General features: G+C 41.2%; 1 protein-coding gene across 2 annotated transcripts in view; it reads right to left on the bottom strand.

Moving 5' to 3' along the window:
• FGF13 (fibroblast growth factor 13) overlaps nucleotides 1–18,780 on the bottom strand; it is a 581,564-nt gene extending 562,784 nt beyond the window's left edge. Inside the window, exon 1 of one of the 2 annotated variants that reach the window (XM_070290654.1) lies at nucleotides 18,448–18,780. The gene's annotated coding sequence lies outside the window, so the exon portion shown is untranslated. The remainder of the gene's footprint in view (nucleotides 1–18,447) is intronic. The other variant, XM_070290658.1, reaches the window with a different exon arrangement.
• Between the last annotated feature and the right edge of the window lie 2,197 nt (nucleotides 18,781–20,977).

The raw sequence follows: 20,977 nt of genomic DNA, 5'->3' as shown, positions 1-20,977 counted from the left end.
TTTTCTCCATCTGAATGAGAGGACCTAGCCATCATCTCTCCCGGTAAATAACATACAATAGAGTTTGACTAAGGTCAGCTTCCAGAAGATTGTCAAATCTTGTTCTTGCCTCCATTCTACTGGTTACATGGCAATATGAACAGAAAACATGTCAGGCAGAAAAAAGATATTTCTTACAAAATTCTTGGATATGGTAGTAAGTTGTTAGCACAATACTACTACTTACTCCCATTTGCCCATATCTTGAATCCTCAAGGAAACTGTAAACTCCTAGATGACAAGGACTGGGTTAAACTCTCCTGACTGCCCCCATGCCTGCTCCATGGTTTACATAGTACCTGGCACATCCAAGGCACAGTAAATAGCTTCATCATTGTATCACCAGGGATTTAATTGACTGGGTTTCCAACTCTGTACTAAATATTTATCCAGATTTTATACTCACAGCAACCCTCTGAATTAGTGACTATGATTATCTCCATTTTCGAGAGGAGAAAACAAGCTTGGAGAGGTGAAACAACTGGCCCAAGATTGAAGTAAAAAGTTGCAACCAGAACTGAGACTCAAGTAGGATCTTCTGTCTCCAAAGGCCCAACACTTTCTACTCTGTGACACTCCATATTTTATAAATGTTACAAAATTATTGGTGGCTCTAAAATGTCTCTTTATTCAAAAATAAAGCCAAGGGACTTCCCTGGTGGTCCAGTGGCTAAGACTTCTCATTCCCAGTTCAGATGGTCTGGGTTCAATCCCTGCTCAGGCAACGAGACCTCACGTCCCCAGCTAAGAGTTCACATGCCACAACTAAAGATCCCTTGTGCTGTAGCTAAGACCTAGTGCAGCCAAATATATAAATAAATAAAAATAAATATGACATTTTTAAAATAAATACAAGCATTAGAGTGAGAATAGAGATCTCAGGGAAGATTGGGCTTTCATGCATTTCCTGTCAATACCTGACTGCCCATGTGGTTTACAGGGAAGTGTGTCCATGGAAGGGATTCCCCTTCCAGGAAGGGCTTCCTAGCCAGCTGTGAGGGGGTGGGTCAGGAGGCAGCCTCAGAGGTCACTTCCTTCAGGGTCTGCCTCTGCTGCACAGCCCTGACCCTTACCGGAAATCCTGTCCTTCTGGGGGTGGCCCACATCTGAGTGGCAAGGCCTGGCCATCTGGGCTCAACACAGGTTCTCTGGCAGATGGCCTCTCATGCCACAGCTCCCTACCTGGTGGCTGAGGCTTTGGGGCACCTGCATCAAGTTCAACTTCTCCCTCTGCCTGATCCCACCTCCTCCCTCTTCCTTTAACACTTGTTGAACCTGAGTGAGCATTTTCTGGCACAAACCCCATCTGCCTTCAGAGATCACAGCCTGTGACTCCTCTCTCCTTTTCTCTCCAACACTGTCTGACTGCCCAGGCTTTTGGTAAAGAGAGAGCCTGAGAATCTTTCTCTTCTTCTGGTTGTTTAAGTGACCGTCACTGTGTGGCTAGTGCCGTTTGCCTCCAACTTCCATTTTCTTGGAAAGTTGCTTAGAACCCTCTTTGGAGCACCAGAGTTTGGGCTTGGATTTATACCTGCCCACAGAGTCCTTATACACTGCTGGTACTTTCTAGAACAGTTACATTTTAGGGATAGAGGGATAACTTGCAGATGGTTCAGAAATACCAAGCTGAGTTTCTAATGATGAGATAGTTGTAGCTGCACTCTCCTTCCTTGAAACTGTACCCAGTTGGTGTGATTTTTACCTGCCACAGGATGGACTTGCACCTAGCACATAGCTGGGGTGTGCTGGTACCCATCACCCTGTGGGTATAACTACCTGCCAGTCTGTGGCTATGTTCTCTAAGGGATGCACTGGACTCAGTTTCCCAGTCCTGCAATTCTTTTTTTTTTTTTTAATGAATGTGTACATTCAATGTCTTTGGGCTTCCCAGGTGGCACTAGTGGTAAAGAGCCCACCAAGGCAGGAAACTTAGAAGATGCAGGTTCTATTCCTGGGTCAGGAAGATCCTTTGGAGGAGGGCATGGCAACCCACTCCAGTAGTCTTGCCTGGAGAATTTCAGGAAAAGAAGAGCCTGGCAGGCTATGGTCCATAGAGTCGCAAAGAGTCAGACATGACTGAAGCGACTTAGCATGCACACATGTACATATCTTATAGGTAGGAGATTTTATTTGTTTTGTATTACTTCTTTATCATTGACCACACCACATGGCATGTGGGATCTTAGCTCCCCAACAAGACCAAGGATGAATCCCACATTCTCTGCACTGGAAACTTGCTGTCTTAACCATTGGACCACCAGGGAAGTCCTACCCCTGAAATGCTTTATTTTGCTCCATTACACTTCTGCCAATGCAGCCTCCAGTACTATTTTCCTTTCCATGTTCTCACCCTCCTCTCCTACTCCCAGGGTCTAGCCTGACTGCTCCCTATTACTTTCTTCTCCATATTAATTCCACTCTATTACATAAAGCTTACCTTCTGTGTATCTTACCAAGGCTGAAAAGTCAAGATTGACTGTGTCTGCTTCTCAAGACAGCCTCTCAGATCAACGAAAGGAGAGCCGCCTCCCTGCCACTTAGCCAGCAAAAGAGGAGCCCCTTTGTGGTCCCCACTTACTACAGAAGGAAAGAAGTAACAGCATCATTTTTATTCTTTGTAGGCAAGCACTAGAAGCATTGTCAAGGCAGCAAGACTAATGACCAAAAAGAGGAGCAGTAATTAATAGATGGTGCTTTACATAAGTTGTCATTTCATACTTGTAACTGTCTTAAAAGTTAGAGATTGTCACCCTTCATTTAGAAATAATGAAAAGGGCTGAGAAAGAGTAATTTACCTGCCCAGGTAGTAGATTCCAGTAGAGGGATTTGAACACAGGTTTTTCTGTCGCAAAGGCCTAGGCACTTTGCACTGACAGATGCTGACATAGTTGAAAGGCTCACATACCAGTCTTGCCCTGATAGCATGGGCCACAGGATTCTGGAAGAATTCACGACCAGGAAGTGCATGATGCTACGGCTTTGGTGTTAGTGGAGAGGACGTCTCTGAGAGGCAGATCAAAGCATGCAGTCAAGAGGGCTATGGCATTGGGGCCAAAGGCAGAGGAGTCTCTGAAGAGGCCACTTCTCTACAGCCATAGTCCTACCCTGCTCCTCTTTGCTCTTCCTGCTGGAATACTGAGCTCAACTGTTTGTTGTCAACTCAGTGACCACTGTCACTCCTGACCAAGGCCAGGAACTAGGTTACCCAGAAGCCCCTTCACTTTGTGGTTCCAGGGTAGAGTTTGCCACTGAGAGAAACAGACTTAGAAGGTGGGAATGAAGCAAAGTCACTGTTCTTGGGACGCTGTGACATTCAGTGTGACTTCACACATCTTTCTCTCTGAGCTTCCACTTCCAGGTCACCTTTTGCATTAGGACCTGGTAACTTCTCAGAACTCCAGTAAATTCTGACTTCCTCATCCCCTCCAATGCTTCATGAAAGTGAAAGTTGCTCAGTCGTGTCTGATTCTTTGCAACTCCATGGACTATACAGTCTATGGAATTCTCCAGGCCAGAATACTGGAGTGGGTAGCCTTTCCCTTCTCCAGGGGATCTTCTCAACCCAGGGATCGAACTCAGGTCTCCCGCATTGTGGGCGGATTCTTTACCAGCTGAGCCACCACAGAAGCCCAAGAAAGCTGGAGTGGATAGCCTATCCCTTCTCCAGCGGGTCTTCCCAACCCAGGAATCCAACCGGGGTCTCCTGTATTGCAGGTGACCTGCAGTTATTAGAGACATTTTTGATCCTCTGGCATGAACCTTCTGGACTTTCACTCTCCTAGCTAATCCCACTTTTTATAAATATGTATATATAAATAGATAGATAGATCCCTTCTTACTGTGACATTTCAGTTTTATTTTCACGATTTCTCCCAAACTGATATAGGTTCCACTCCAAGCCTCATCACTAGCCCTGTGTTATTAAAGAGCAACTCTCTGGGACTCAGTGTAACTAAGGTACAATCATATAAAAGGCTTTCTTCTTTTTCTTCAGAAACCACAGAAGATCCTGAGAAGACAGCGACCTAAGCATGAGTTGTTTCCATCCTTAACTCCAGGCTGCCTGGCTCTCCTTAACCAAAAAGCTACCAAATATGAGCGAAGCCCTAGGCATTGTGGGAGTCTCAGCAAAATCCTTTGATTGCTGAGCAAAGCTGGATGCAGCCCCAGGAAAGCCTGGTGCAAGGAGACCAGGAAACAGTATCAGACCTATATTCCTAGTCTCCTAGGCCTCCTAGGGCTTCCCTAGTAGCTTAGCTGGTAAAGAATCCTCCTGCAATGGGGGAGACCTGGGTTCGATCCCTGAGTTGGGAAGATCCCCTGGAGAAGGGAACAGCTACCCACTCTAGTATTCTGGCCTGGAGAATTTCATGGACTGTATAGGTTGCAAAGAGTCAGACAGGACTGAGCAACTTTCACTTTCACACCTAGGCCTCCTAGAGTCCAAAAAGGAATGAATTAAGGAGCAGAGGAGGACTCTGCAAGGAGACCTGGGAAGAGGGCAGCTTTCTTCAGGTACTTAGTTTCTCACCACTTAAGGACCTCCTAGCCTCTGTGGGACTCTCAGAGACCCTCTTCCACCATGAGCTGACTGCTATGGGTGAACAACTAAATCCTTTATAAACATGTCTGTTTGTCCAGCACCCAGTGGCAGGTTGATGAAGCAATGCATGTCTAAAGAAATAAACTGATTGGGAGATAGACAGATGCCAACTTGAACAACCACAACAGCTATAACAACAAAAGAAGAATTCATACAGAGATTCAAGTGTAACTAAAAAGAGACTTTCTAGAACTACAAAATGCAATTCCCCAACTACAGTCCAGGGATGAATTGAAGGAGAGGATGGTCACTGCTGAGACTCAATAGTCACCAATAGAGAAAGTGAAAGAAGAATCACGGAGCACGAAGTCAAAAACACCAAGACATGGAATCATGAAGGAAAATATGAGAGTTGTAGATCTTGATGAATAGTCTTCTAGAAGAGGGAAGACACAGAGGAAAGGCAGTAATATTTTTTAAAGATAATAGATTTTTCTGAGCATAATAGCTATAAAATTTACATAATGTAAAAGATGCAAAGAATAACTGTTTTGGAAATTAAGAAATACACTCCAAAACACCACTGGATAAAAAGTGAAATTACAAACTATCTAGAAAGTGTAAAGTAAAATAAAGTAAAGTAAAAATAAAATAAAATAAAATAAACAACCACTCAGAAATAAAAAAAAAATAAAATAAAATCTACTTGGCACAGTAAATACCTTATTCAGAAAAAATAATTATCTTCTTCAATCTCAGTATTAATGAACAAAGATGCAAACATAAAGGAACTTAGTATTCATCTCAAGATATGTGGGAAAGAACCAGAAATTAAACAAATAACAAAAACTAGGAAAAGTCTTTTTAGCAGCAAAAAAAAAAAAAAAGTGGAATTAATGAGATAACCAAAACTTGCTCTTTGAAAAGACATGCAAAACAGGTAACTTTCTTGCAAGCCTCATTAAGAAAAAGGGGAGAATAAATATTGACAACATTGGAATTGGAAAAGCATACATAAAAGATTTAAATAATTATAAATGACACTACATTAAACTCTATAGCAGCAAATTTGAAAATTTAGGAAAAAAGCATGATTCTTCAGAAGCCCAAATTAACCCAACAAGAAGTGCTGAATAGGTCAATTATCAAAAAAAGAGATGGAAAAAAGTGAATAAATATCTACCACTGAAAAAGTCATCATAACAGAGTGGCTCATTTGATTCAATTCAACTTAAAAACAAAACAAAACAAAACAAAACAAAAAACAAGTAATGTTAATATGATTGGAATTGCTCCAAGCCATAAAATAGAAGGAAAGCTCTTCAATTCTTTTCCCCTCAGCTCTATTGAGATATAATTGACAAATAACATTGTGTCAGTTCTCTCTGTGTGTATATGTGTGTGTGAGAGAGTGAGAGATCACATAGTATTTGTCTTTCTCTATTGTTGTTCATTGTTGTTCAGTTGCTAAGTTATGTTTTACTCTTTGTGACCCCGTGGACTGCAGCACACCAGACTTTCCTGTCCTACACTATCTCCCGGAGTTTGCTCAAACTCATGTCCATTCAATCAGTGATGCCATCCAACCATCTCATCTTCGGTTGCCCCCTTCTCCTCTTGCCCTCAATCTTTCCCAGCATCAGAGTTTTTTTTCCAGTGAATTAGCTCTTCCCATCAGGTGGCCAAAGTATTGGAGCTTCAGCTTCCTCATCAGTCCTTCCAATGAGTATTCAGGGTTGATTTCCTTTAGGATTGACTGGTTTGATCTCTTTGCTCAAGGGACTCTCAAGAATCTTCCAAGACCCACAATTCAAAAGTATCAGTTCTTTGGTGCTCAGCCTTCTTTAAGGTCCAACTCTCATATCTGTACATGACTACTGGAAAAACCATAGCTTTAACTATACGGACTTTTGTCGGTAAAGTGATGTCTCTGCTTTTTAATACTCTAAGCTTGTCATAGCTTTTCTTCCAAGGGGCAATTGTTTTTCTAATTTCCTGGCCACAGTCACCATCCACAGTGATTTTGGAGGCCAAGAAAATAAACTCTGCCACCGTGTCCACTTTATCCCCATATATTTGCCATGAAGTGATGGGACCGGATGCCATATCTTTCTCTACCTGACTTATTTCACTTAGCATAATGCCATCAAGGTTCTTCCATCTTGTCACAAATGGCAAGGTTTCCTTCTTTTTATGGCCAAATTATATTCCATTGTGTGTGTATATATATATACCACATCTTCTTTATCCATTCATCCATTAGTGAACATGTGAGTTATTTCCATGTCCTGCCTATTGTGAATAATGCTGGAATGAACATGGGAATGCAGATATCACTTCAGGATAGTAATCTCATCTCCTTCAGATATATACCCAGAAGTCAAATTGCTAGATAATATGACAGTTTCTTTTTAATTTTTTTGAGGAACTTCCATACTGTTTTCTATAGTGGCTGTACCAATTTATATTCCTATAAGAATGCACCAGAGTTCCCTTTTCTCTATATCATTATCAGCATTAGTTATCTGTTGTTTTTTTGATGGTAGTCAATCACACAGATGTGAGGTGACATCTCATTTTGGTTTTGATTTGGATTTCCCTGATGATTAGTGACTTCGAGCACCTCCTCCTATACCTGTTGCCCACTTGTATGTCTTCTGTGAAAAAAATGTCCATTCAGGTGTTTTGCTTATTTTTTAATTGGATTGTTTGGGTGTTTTCACTATTGAGTTGTATGAGTTCTTTATAGATTTTGTATATTAATCCCTCATCAGATACATGATTTGGAAATACTTCCTCCCATTCCATAGGCTGTCTTTTCATTTTGCTGATTGTTTCTTTTGCTATGCAGAAACTTTTTGATTTAATATGATTCCACTGGTTAATTTTTGAATTTGTTGCCTATGCTTTTGGTGCCATACCCCCAAAATCATTGCCATAACCAAGGTCTAGGAGATTTCTTGAATTTTACAGTTTCAGGTCTTACAATTAAGTCCTTAAACCATTGTGAGTTAACATTTGTGAGTGGTGTAAGATAGAGGTCCAATTTCATTCTTTTGCATATGGGTGTCTAGTTTTCCCAATACTGTTTATTGAAGAGACTATCCATTCTCCACTGAATATTCTAGTCTCCTTAGTGGCCTCTCAAGTCTGTTTCCTTGATTATGCCAATGCCATACTGTTTTGATCATTATAATTTTGTAATATAGTTTGAAATCAACAAGAGTGAGGACTCCAGCTCTCTTCTAGCTCAAGATTTCTCTGTCTATTCATGGTCTTTTGTGGTACCATATGAATTTCAGGATTTTTTTTTTTCTGTTATAAGTGCCATTGACATTTTCTTAAATTTAAATTTATTTATTTTAATTGGAGGCTAATTACTTTACAATATTGTATTGGTTTTGCCATACATCAACATGAATCCACCATGGGTATAAACGTGTTCCCCATCCTAAACCCCCCTCCCACCTCCCTCCCCGTTTTGATAGGGGTTGCAATGAATGGCTTTGTGTAGTATGGACATTTTAGCAATATTAACACCTTGGATTCATGAATGTAGAATATCATTCTATTTATTTTTATCTTTTGGAGTTTCTTTCATCAATGTCTTTTAGCTTTGTAAATAGATTTTTGGTTAAATTTATTGCTAAGTATTTTATTGTTTTTGATTCATGGCAGTGGAAACCAGATTGGAGGTGTACAGGTGCATAAATGCTGGGCTTAGCTGCAGGTGAGCTTAGTGGTGCAGGTTAGTGATAGGAGAAAGGGCCAGATCCAGGCCCATAAGCAGCTGCAGGGGTCCTGGCTATCAGCATACACTTCCATGGCTGTAGGATGTCAACACAGATGCACACATGGCAGTGAAGGCCGGTGATGGGTGTCAGGCCAGCAGTGTGCAAGAGCACAGCTGGAGGGTCTAGCCCTGAGAGCACACACAGTGGCATGGGTCAGCTGTGTGGGGGCGGGGGAGGGGTCTAGGTTTGTGCCTTGCACTCCTGCAGCCACTGGTCCCTTCAGTGGAGAAAGCTGCTGGGGTCATCTATAGAGTAGGTTAATGGGAACCCCCTTAATTCTTTTCTAGGAAGCCAATTTAATTAAATAACCAAATCTACAAAGGAGGCTACCAAGAAGAAATCCATAAACACTTTTAAAATGTAGATGCTGACATTTTGAATACAACACTTGCAAATATAATCCAACAATCTTTCAGTAAAGTTATGGCTACCGAGGGCCATAATTCTTCAGCCCTCCTTGTGTCCAAGAATTTTTTCATGTGATTTTGGAGTTTCTGCCATCAACATGGTATATATTTCCCCGCCCCTTAACTTTGTTGTTGTTCAGTCACTCAGTCATGTTCGACCCTTTGCGACCCCATGGACTATAGCCCACCAGTCTCCTCTGTCCATGGTATTTCCCAGGCAAGAACACTGGAGTGAGTTGCCATTTCCTTCTCCAGGGGATCTTCCCAACCCAGGGATCAATCCTGCCTTTCCTGCATTAGCAGGTGAATTCTTTACCACTGAGCCACCAGAGAAGCCAAATGACTTTGAGGGAATAAAATGAGGTCCAAGGGTACCAGTCCCCAGCCTACACTTCAAGAGGCCTTATGCACTTCTGCCTCCTTTCTTGTGTGTCTGCAGTCACTTTGAAACAGCCTGGGCTGCCTGCTTGCCCCAGGAGGAGGATAAGAATCACCTGAGGCAAAGCTGTTCCAGCCACCACTCCCTGAAGCAAAGCAGCCCCATCAGACCAACAGACCTGCAAGCGACAAGCAGAGCCACTTGGCTGAGCCCAGACTAGACTAACAAGACCCCAACTAGCCTGAAGAAACCATGAACAGGAAGAAATGATTGTTGTTTTTGAAGCCACTGAGATTTTGGCTGGTTTGTTTCACAGAAATTACTGATATACAGTATTACATTTGGAAATGCAAAGGAGGTTCAATATCAGCAAATCTATCAACATAATTCACTACATTAGTAAATTAAAAAAAACTGGTTGAATAATGGTATCAAGAAAGGCTTCAAAGTCAACTGATAAAATTCAGCTGCACTCATAATACGTTTCTAAGTGAAACAGGATTAGAAGGTAATTTCTTAAAATAATACAGATTATTTACCAAAAAAGGATGCCAAATATTATCTCAAATGGCAAAACACTGACCTCTTCAAATAAAATTCAGAAGTCAACAAGAATGCTTCTTATCCTCATTACTATTCAACATTGCCTTGGGGATTCTAGCTTACAAAAAAGACCAAAAAAAGAGGGAAAGAACTAACAAATATCAGAAAAGACATCTATTTCTTTGTCTGCTAGTGGTATATTTGTACAGCTACCCAAACAGAACACTCTAATAAAATCTGTGAGACTTATTTAGAGAATTTGATATGGTAAAGAATACAAGGTTACTATACAAAACAGATAACATTTCCCTATTCAAGCAATCAACACCAAGATATGAAAATGGGAAAAATTATATTTGTAATAATGATAAAAAACCTATATAACAAGAAAATCATCAGGCCAGTAGGAAGAAATTATAATAGCTGACTGAAGGACATAAAACAAAATCTGGAAAAAGGGAATGAATTAAAGAATTATAAGATTTTATATCATAAAATATCAATGTTCACAAAACCAATATTCTTTTTAAAATTCCAATTTACATTCCCAACATGATTTTTCAAGGAAAAGAGAGGAAATTTATTTTTGCAGATGGTCCCCCATTTATGGTGCTTCGACTTATGAGTTATTGATCATACAATGGTGCAAAAGTGATATATATTCACTAGAAATTGTAATTCAAAATTTGAATTCTGATCTTCTCATGGGCTAGAACTATGTGGTCCCATACTCTCTAGAGATGCTGGGCACCAGCCCCCACTGCAGCTCCTAGTCAGTCAGATGATCACAAGCATGAATAATCCATATGTTTACAGCTGTTCTGTACTCATACAACCATTCTGTTGTTCACTTTCCCTACAGTATTCGATAAATTACATGAGATATCAAAATTGTGTGTGTGCTCCGTCGCTCAGTACACTCTTTGCGGCCCCCTGGACTGTAGCCCACCAGGTTCCTCTATTTCCCAGGCGAGGATACTGGAGTGGGTTGCCATTTCCTACTCCAGGGGATCTTCCGGACCCAGGGATCAAATCCCTGTCTCCTGCAGCTCCTGCATTGGCAGGCAGATTATTTACCATTGAGCCATCTGGGAAGCCCTGAGATATTCCACAATTTATTATAAAACAGGTTTTGTGTTAGATGATTTTGTCCAACTATAAGCTAATGTAAGTATTCTGAACATGTTTAAGGTAGACTGGGTTATGATACTATGCAGGGCTAGGTGTATTAAATGTGTTTTCAACAGGGTATTTTCAACTTACAATGGATTTATCAGGGTATAACCCCATCGTGCAGTTGCTTGACCATGGACAATCAAGAGGAGAGGATCGCCTCTCTCTTTTTGTTGAATCAACGTTCCAGGTTCCTTCTTTTTTTTTGAAAGTCACTCAGTCATGTCTGACTCATTGTGACCCCATGGACTGTACAGTCCATGGAATTCTCCAGGCCAGAATATTGGAATGGGTAGCCTTTTCCTTCTCAGGGGATCTTCCCAACCCAGGGATTGAACCCAGGTCTCCTGCATTGCAGGTGGATTCTTTACTAGCTGAGCCACAAGGGAATTTTGCTGACAATGGTCCATCTAGTCAAAGCTATGGCTTTTCCAGTAGTCATGTATGGGTGTGAGAGTGGGACCATAAAGAAAGCTGAGCACCAAAGAACTGATGCTTTTGAACTGTGGTTTTAGAGAAGACTCGAGAGTCTCTTGGACTGCAAGGAGATCAAACCAGTCTATTCTAAAGGAGATCAGTCCTGAATATTCACTGGAAGGACTGATGCTGAAGCTGAAGCTACAATACTTTGGCCACCTGATGCGAAGAACTGACTCATTGGAAAAGGCCCTGATGCTGGGAAAGATTGAAGGCAGGAAGAGAAAGGGTCGACAGAGGATGAGGTGGTTGAATGGCATCACCACATCGACGGACATGAGTTTGAGCAAGCTCTGGGAGTTGGTGATGGACAGGGAAGCCTGGCATGCTACAGTCCATAGATTCACAAAGAGTCTGACACGACTGAGTGACTGAACTCAACTGAACCCCATCATAGAGTTTTCCAGGTGGTGCTAGTGGTAAATAACCCACCTGCAAATGCAGGTAGATGTAAGAGACATAAGTTCAATCCTTGGGTCGGGAAGATCTGCTGGTAGGAAATGGCAACCCATTCCAGTACTCTTACCTGGAGAATCCCATGGACAGAAGAGCCTCGCAGGTTGCAGTCCATAGGCTCGGACATGACTGAAGCAACTTAGCAACCCCATCATAAGTTGAGGAAGATGTGTATACATAACCTTAATATTTGTATGGAAAAATAAAAATCTTAGAATAACCATGAAAAGTAAGAATAATGAGAGAAAAATATTTTAACCAGATATCAGATATACCCTAATGTCATCATAATGAAGTCAAAACATGGTAGTGGCATGGGAACAATAGGCAATTAGAACAGAGGAATCAAGTAGAGAATAAAGAATTAAATCCCATACATAAACATTTAATACATGGCAAAAGTATTATTTTATTTTAGTGGAAAAAAGATGGATTGTTAATGAACAATAGAGATGGAACTAGCTATTAATTTGGAAGAATAAACCGTTAGACTTTGGACTTCCCTGGTGGTCCAGTGGCTATGACTCCATGCTCCCAATGCAGGGGACCTGTATTTGATTCCTGGTTGGAGAACTAGTCTCACATGCCACAACTTAAAAAAAAAAAAGATCCCGCATGCTGCAACTAAGACCTGGCACAACCAAATAAATAAAACTAAATATGTGAAAAAAAATTGGACCTCTATTTTATACCAAAAATCAATAGTTTCCAGGTAAGGACATATTTAAATATAAAAACACTAAAAGTCTTACAAGAAAACCTCAGAAAATATATGTGCAACCTAAGAGTAGGAAAACTCTCTTAGTTCAATACAGTTCAGTCGCTCATTCGTGTCTGACTCTTTGCAACACCATGAATCACAGCACGCCAGGCTTCCCTGTCCATCACCAACTCCTGGAGTTCACTCAAACTCATGTCCATCGAGTCGGTGATGCCATCCAGCCATCTCTTCCTCTGTTGTCCGCTTTTCCTCCTGCCCCCAATCCCTCCCAGCATCAGAGTCTTTTCCAATAAGGCAACTCTTCGCATGAGGTGGCCAAAGTATCGGAGTTTCAGCTTCAACATCAGTCCTTCCAAAGAATACCCAGGACTGATCTCCTTTAGAATGGTTGGATCTCCTTGCAGCCCAAGGGACTCTCAAGAGTCTTCTCCAACACCACAGTTCAAAAGCATCAATTCTTCAGTGCTCAGCCTTCCTCAAAGTCCAACTCTAACATCCATACATGACCACTGGAAAAACCATAGACTTGACTAGATGGACCTTTGTTGGCAAAGTCATATCTCTGCTTTTGAATATGCTATCTAGGTTGGCCATAACTTTCCTTCCAAGGAGTAAGCATGTTTTAATTTCATGGCTGCAATCACCATCTGCAGTGATTTTGGAGCCCCCCAAAATAACGTCTGACACTGTTTCCACTGTTTCCACATTTATTTCCCATGAAGTGATGGGACCAGATGCCATGATCTTAGTTTTCTGAATGTTGAGCTTTAAGCCAACTTTTTCACTCTCCTCTTTCACTTTCATCAAGAGGCTTTTTAGCTCCTCTTCACTTTCTGCCATAAGGGTGGTGTCATCTGCATATCTGAGGTTATTGATATTTCTTCCAGCAATCTTGATTCCAGTTTGTGCTTCTTCCAGCCCAGAATTTCTCATGATGTACTCTGTATATAAGTTAAATAAGCAATATACAGCCTTGACGTACTCCTTTTCCTATTTGGAACCAGTCTGTTGTTCCATGTCCAGTTCTAACTGTTGCTTCCTGACCTGCATATAGGTTTCTCAAGAGGCAGGTCAGGTGATCTGGTATTCCCATCTCTCTCAGAATTTTCCACAGTTTATTGTGATCCACACAGTCAAAGGCTTTGGCATAGTCAATAAAGCAGAAATAGATGCTTTTCTGGAACCCTCTTGCTTTTTCAATGATCCAGCGGATGTTGGCAATTTGATCTCTGGCTCCTCTGCCTTTTCTAAAACCAGCTTGAACATCTGGAAGTTCACGGTTCACATATTGCTGAAGCCTGGCTTGGAGAATTTTGAGCATTACTTTACTAGCATGTGAGATGAGTGCAGTTGTGCAGTAGTTTGAGCATTCTTTGGCATTGCCTTTCTTTGGGATTGGAATGAAAACTGACCTTTCCAGTCCTGTGGCCACTGCTGAGTTTTCCAAATTTGCTAGGAGTAGGAAAACTCTCTTAACCAATCCTTAAAATTCAGAAGTTATAAAAGAAATTTAACTATATATATTATATTTTTTCAAAACTTTGGCACAAGGCCCAATAAGTAAAATCAATAAAACAAGAAACTGGACACAAAGCTGCACACAAGTAATATATGAGGGGCTTATAGCAATAACACAGGAGGAGATTTTAGAAGCTGACAAGGAGAAACAATGCATTCAAAAAATAAGCAAACGATATGAAGAGCCACTAAGAAGCAAATCCAAATGGCCAACAATTTTTTCAAAAGATACTCAGACTCATGAGTAGCCATAGAAACTCAAGTTAAAATAACAATGAGATGATCTTTTTCATACAATTGTTAAAGCTTAAAAACAGCAGAAAGATCAACCATTGATGGAATTGCCTGAAATGTTGTACACCCATATGTGTACTTGTTACATGCTTTTTAGGAAGCAACATGATGACCTTTAATGAAATTTAAAACAATATATATGCACTTTTTAACCTAGCTATTCCATTCCTGGGAATCCGTTCCAGAATAAGAAAAAAAAGTGCAGGTTAAGGGTCTGGTTTGAGATCAAATCAGTCAATCCTAAATGAAATCAATGCTAAACGTTCATTGGAAGGACTGATGATAAAGCTGAAGCTTCAATACTTTGGCCACCTGATGTGAAGAGCCAACAAATTAGAAAAGACCCTGATGCTGGGAAAGATTGAAAGCAAGAGGAGAAGGGGATGACAGAGGATGAGATGTTTGGATGGCATCACTGACTCAATGGACATGAGTTTGAGTAAGCTCTGGGAGATGGTGAAGGACAGGGAAGCCTGGTGTGCTGCAGTCCATGGGGTTGCAAAGAGTCAGACACAACTGAGTGACTGAACAACAAAGCAAAAGGATATATATAGGAAGGTTGCAATGTTGCTTTCTTGTGACAAAAAAAAATATATATATGGAAGCAAAGTGAATGTACACTAAAAGTCAAATGGATAGAGAAATTGTTCTCCATCACAAAATTCTGAGCAACCATTAAAAAGAATGAAGTCCAGCAACTTCAGCTGACTTGTATATTTTGTTGAATGAGAATAATAGTAATAATGCTAATAATAAGCACTCCTATATAGCTCTATTTTATGTGCATTATGTATTTTAACTCCATGAATACTCATAATAAACCTAACTGGTAAGTACTATTATTATCTTCATTTTCCAGATGAGGAAACTGAAAACCAGAGAACCTAAAGTCACACAGGTAGTAAATGGCAAGAAGAATAAGATGCAGAAATGTTTAAGTAACATGACATGACTTTTGCAAAATAATCTATAACAAAAAACGTATTTATGTGTGCATATGCATGTTTTATATAATTATATGAGAATAGAAATATAGAAGGATACCTACGAGGCTAGTAATGTGGGTTATGTATTTTTACATAATTATACATTATTTTTACACAATTACATATTAATATGTGTTTAAGTAAACTCCAAATAATTAAAGAGCCACAGAATTTCAATAATGGATGATTGAGGACCTGCAGTTGTTACACCAGGTGAAGGACAGAAGGGAAGTGTACCCCCAGTGAAGTCCCTGCAGATCTCCGTCACCCAGTGTCTCCTGTCCTTCCTCTGCTCGTTCCTCCCTTATGGCAGAACTACTGTATTTAGAAATGCCAGGTGCTTTTCCATGCTACCTAAGCCAAGAGACTTCCTGGAACCCAGTCATCATTGTGCTCTGAGATTTTCCAACCCCAGAAGTCCTCTCAGATCCCCTTCTGGTGCATACCTCTCAGATTTTGGGCATAGAGACAGAAAGGATCTGCCTCACACTCACATTTCTGAGGGAAAATAAAGCTTTATCCTTGGGATGGTTTCTGCCTTGCTTCATCTACTGCAGAGTGATTTAAACTTGATGATGTCCACTGACTCTGCACTGTCAGGCTCAAGGTGTTCATATGGGCAAATGGACACAGATCCTTTCTCCCAAGGAGCGTGAGTTCTCGAGGAAAGATATACCTTTATATTAGGCACTCAGTGAACGTCTGTTGAGTGAGAGAAATGATGATGTACAGGAATGATTCAAATAAAAGGTAAAGAGTGAAATATTATATTATGATCTATAAACAAAATGCTTTAGGATTTGGAGTGGAGAAGCATGAAAGCTTTGAGAAATGATTTTATAAAGAGATGACATTTGAGCTAGATGTAATGTCTCTGAAAGCGTGCCAGCATCAGACCCTCTGAGGCTCCTGAGCACTCTAAGCCTGCTGAATCAGAATCTCCAGAAGTGAGTTTTAGGAGTTGGTATTTTAAAGACACCCTCAGAGTCCTTCTTACGTACAGTGAAGCCTAGACCATGAGAAATAGGGCAGATTTGGGTGTGCAGAGATGTAAGGAAGGACAAGCAGTCAAAGGCATTAGTTAAGTGCCCAGGCATGGAAGTAAAATGAAGAGTGGCCAATTCAATTTGACTGGGGGTGGATATGAAGAGGAAAAGCAAGGAATCAGATTGGAAAGGTGGGTTAGGGCTAGAACATGGAGGGCCTGGGGAATGCCAAATGAAATATGAACTTTTTTCTGAAGGCAACATAAAATCATTAAGAGATGTGGGACAAAGAAACAAAGGCAGGGCAACCTTGACTTTCACAGAGCCTTCAAAATCTGGCCATGCATCAGAATCATCAGGATGGCTTGCTAAATAGTCCAGGTTCTGGGACTCTACTCCTAGACCTTTTGAATCCGAATTTCCAGGGATGCAGCCCAGAAACTATATTTTTAAACAATCTTTCCAGGTGATTCCTGGGCATTGCTTTACTGACAAATCCATTCCTGAAAAGTTGTTTGTTCATGGCGATTTTCTTAGCGGAGTCATTTGTTCAAAGTACTAGACAAGTATGCTATTTAGAGGCAACATCCAGCAAATTGCTTTCTCTAGAGTGTTTCAATAAAATGAATACCCAATTTGAATGCAAAACCCCTGACGACTTTCGATGAAATGTGACAACACATTTGGGTGGTAAGACCAGCATCTGGCATTAATGATGCCATATGGTTACACAAATTCAACATGGGGAAAATACTTCAAAACATTCTAGTTTCATCTGGCTTTGAAGCAACATGAATAAACCTTAAAGTATTATTGGAAAGGAGAAAGTACTAGTAAGATGTGATGTCAATAAAACCGTGGCTTCAAAATGGAAATATCCACCATGTATCCATGTTGAGGTCACAGGGAAATCTGAGGCAACAATCTAGGTACAGACTAGGTGGTCACTTAACCTAATTCATGCCCCTCTAAGGATCAGACAAGATGACTTCCTAGATGTTTCCTCTAGATTTAAGGGGGTTTTTATGGCCGTGCCATGTGACTTGTGGGATCCTAGTTGCCTGACCAAGAATTGAACCTAGGTCCTTGGCAGTAAGAGCACAGAATTCTAACCACTGGACTGCTAAGGCATTCCCTAGGTTTAAGCTTTCAAGTTTATGATATTTAGACACTCATCTACCCCAAAGATGGGTAAAAGGAAAAAAAAAAGTAGGGATATAATGTTCAAGTGTCCGTCCGTAATCCATTCTTCTACAAAATGTACACAGATGATGATTCTGAGTCAAAAGATTTGTCTCCGCCAGCCATGTAATATTTTAAGATTGTAGTTTTCGTTTAAAGTAAGCATATCTGTGACTAAAGTGTCTCTTCGTTTTCATGAAAACACCTTGGTTTGGCAAGCTGGAATGTTGGCATAGTACTTTGCATAGCAAATAGTCAAAAGTTAACCTTAAGCAAAAAATTGGTAGTGCTTAACCTTCCAACCGCCAAGGCAACTTCTTTTTCTCTCAGAGGTCTCCTAATCTCACCCTCAGAATTTTCCAGCTCCCCTCAATTCCAACTCCTTCCCCAAGGCCTGTAGCTATAAACAAGCTGGAAATCAGAGATGTGTCCTGACCGGGGTTTTGCAGGGAGGAAAGGGAATGCAGGCAAGTCTTTTGTGCACCTGGGATGGATTCCCTCTGTCACAGGGCCTGCCTGAGTCACAGGAATCCCTGCTCTAGGCAGCTCTGTATCACTCTCTGTCACTGTACCAGCAGAAAAGACAAACACAGATAACCAGTGCCCTGGGCCAAGTTCAAATTCTCAGCGTTAGTAATAGGACAGAAAGCACAAGGCAACTTTAAAAACAGGCAACTCTTAGTTAAGAAGTCAAGAAAGGGTTAAATCTAACATTTGAGCTGCTTTCCTGCTGGTTAATATCTTGGCTTTGGGGCAGGAGGGGACAAAGAAAGGAAAGAATTGCCAAACATTATCATGATTGGGAGCATGGACTCAGACTTTTATTCCTAAGGTACGTCCTGCCCTGACATTTGCCTCCCTGGCCCAGGCGGAGGAAAACTGGGCCGAGGTTACCCAAGAGTATCACAATTCCAGTAGCATTTCCCCCAAAGACTTTGGTTTCACCTACCTTAGAAGTGGAGATGCAATGGGCCCAGTGGTGAGGAAGAAGCTGGATCCCACCATGGACCAAACTCTTAAAGGGACCTGTTGTTATGAGTGCCAACGGTCACGCGCTCCCACGGGGGAGGAAGCTTCTTGATCATATCATCACCATGCAGGTTTGAGATTTCCAAGAGTCTGCATCTGAGCCAAAGCACCCCCAGCTCCCTAAGCCCCTCGTGGGTTCAAGGGCTCCGGGCAGAACAGGCAAATCATCCAAAGTGATGGCAGGGGTTAGAGGACCCCGTGTGGTGCATAGCAGACTGTTGTGAGGAGTGGTAAGTCACAGGGTCTATACTGCAGCTATTTTTAGTGAAACCAAATTCCTTCCCCAAGTTCTCTTGCTTCCAACTTGTTCTAAGTGTAGGAGACCAGCTGTGGTCAGATCATCTTACTGGACCAAGGCTCTGTCAAGGCGAAGGAAACAAACCTGGGAGGTGGAGCCAAGAGCTGGCGACTGTGGGCGCTCTGGCTCCTTCTCGCCGTCTCAGGCATCTCCGGAGGGAGTGGGCATTCCCCTCCAACCTGGCAGAAACCCGAGAGGTAGATGACATCAGCGAGAAAAATTGAGAAGTTGGCAGTCCTTCCCCTCTCCCCCGATTCCTACAAACACTCTCTTTCACATACACACACATAAACATGCACAAACACACACACACTCGTATTCTCAAATGCATGGCAGGTCCTGCAGGCCAAACCCGGATCTTGGTCTGGACTTGTTAGACGGGTCTAGAAAAGAATGCCATCATCCAGGAGCCAGGCCAGGGGTGAAAGTATGAGGGCTGGTGTCTAGCCACTTTGCAGCTGTCATTCATTGTTCTCAGAGGGAGTTCTAATGCAGAAGATTTATTTTGGATCCAAACCTTGGCTGAGGTGTTAATTCAGAAGAAGACAGATCCTGAGTGTGCTAACTGCATTTCCCAGATCCATCTAGGTGAGCGTTTTACAAACTGTGGGCCATGACCCATTATACAGTAGTAAAAGCTATTTACCAGGCTGTGATCACTATTTAAGCATGGGGAGGGAGGTGGGAGGGGGGTTCATGTTTGGGAAGGCATGTACACCCGTGGTGGATTCATGTCAATGTATGGCAAAACCAATACAGTATTGTAAAGTAAAATAAAGTAAAAATAAAAATTAAAAAAAAAGAATGAAAAGAAATAAAACAAACAGAATAGAATAGGAATTTAGACTAGAATATCATAGAACACATGCTACATAGTAAAGGGGAATATTGTTCTGTGAAACTTGCTCCTTCTATGATTGTGTGTATCAATCACTCCATAAAATATATTTCTTGCTGCTGGTCATCATAAAATTTGTTTGAAGAACAGTGAGCTACATGATTTGTTCTAAAAGAGCATGAAGAAAAGCCCTTGGGCAACCCCCAATTTCATAAATATTACTATTAATACTACTATAACCACTATTTTGGGGGGAGTCGTTATGTGTCAGGCACCATTCCACTTCATGTTCATCATCTTGTCTACCCTACCACAACCTTCTGAGGTAAATTTATCTGATTCTCCAGAAACAGTAGCAAAGCTCAGTAGCAAGCTCAAACAGCAAGTAAATGGAAGAGTCAGGGTATAAACCTAGGTCTACCTATCTCCGAAATTTGTGTTTTTAACCACTTTAGACCACTCCCTTCTTTAATTGGTCAATACATAGTTAAATTCATTGTGTGTGTGCTAATTCGCTTCAGTTGTGTCCAACTCTTTGCGACCCTATGGACCGTAGCCCGCCAGGCTCTTCTATCCATGGGATTCTCCAGGCGAGAATAATGGAGTGGGTTGCCATTCCCTTCTCCAGGGGATCGTCTCCACCCAGGGATCAAACCCGGGTCTCTTAGGTCTCCTGCATTGTCAAGTGGGTTCTTTACCACTAGCACCACCTGGGTTAAACACATATGAAAAACTTAGATATGCTGGTGGCTTAAATAAAATAAGATGAAAATATTTAGAAAAATAATTTCACATCCTCAAAAGCTTCTGGTAAACTCTTATCAGAAAAGAGGGCTTCATTTTGAATTAGAATTCGTTGCCCATTAGACTCAGAACCCCTCACCTCACACCCAGCTTCCAGACATCTGAAAAATCAGCTGGAACAATATGACTTCCAGGCACTAGATTTTCACGGTCTTATCCCTCTAGTTGCTTCCACTCTATTTCACACAGAAATCTTGTAGCAGGCCGCATTTGGTGTTCATCTTTTTATAGTTTGAGCTAAATCAGTTCAACCACTTCTGAGTTGATGAGAAAAAAAAAAAACATACTTCTTCCACTTCCAAAATAAGCTCCTCTTTTGGGCACACAGAAAGCTCAGAAAAGGCTGAAACTTAAAACTTCCCACTTCACATATGGGTACTTTTAGGCCCTCATTACTTTTAAATTTACTTTAAAAATTCCTAGTGATTTGCTCATTTTGCAGACTCCGATGTTCTGTTGTCATTTTTGTAATTCCCACAGCCCACACCCTAGGCGCTGAGTCCTTGTGTT

The sequence above is a fragment of the Ovis canadensis genome, chromosome X (genome assembly GCF_042477335.2).
Source record: "Ovis canadensis isolate MfBH-ARS-UI-01 breed Bighorn chromosome X, ARS-UI_OviCan_v2, whole genome shotgun sequence".
Lineage (NCBI taxonomy): Eukaryota > Metazoa > Chordata > Mammalia > Artiodactyla > Bovidae > Ovis > Ovis canadensis.
The sequence above is the reverse complement of the archived record's forward strand: the minus strand, read 5'-3'. Positions and strand labels throughout refer to the sequence as shown.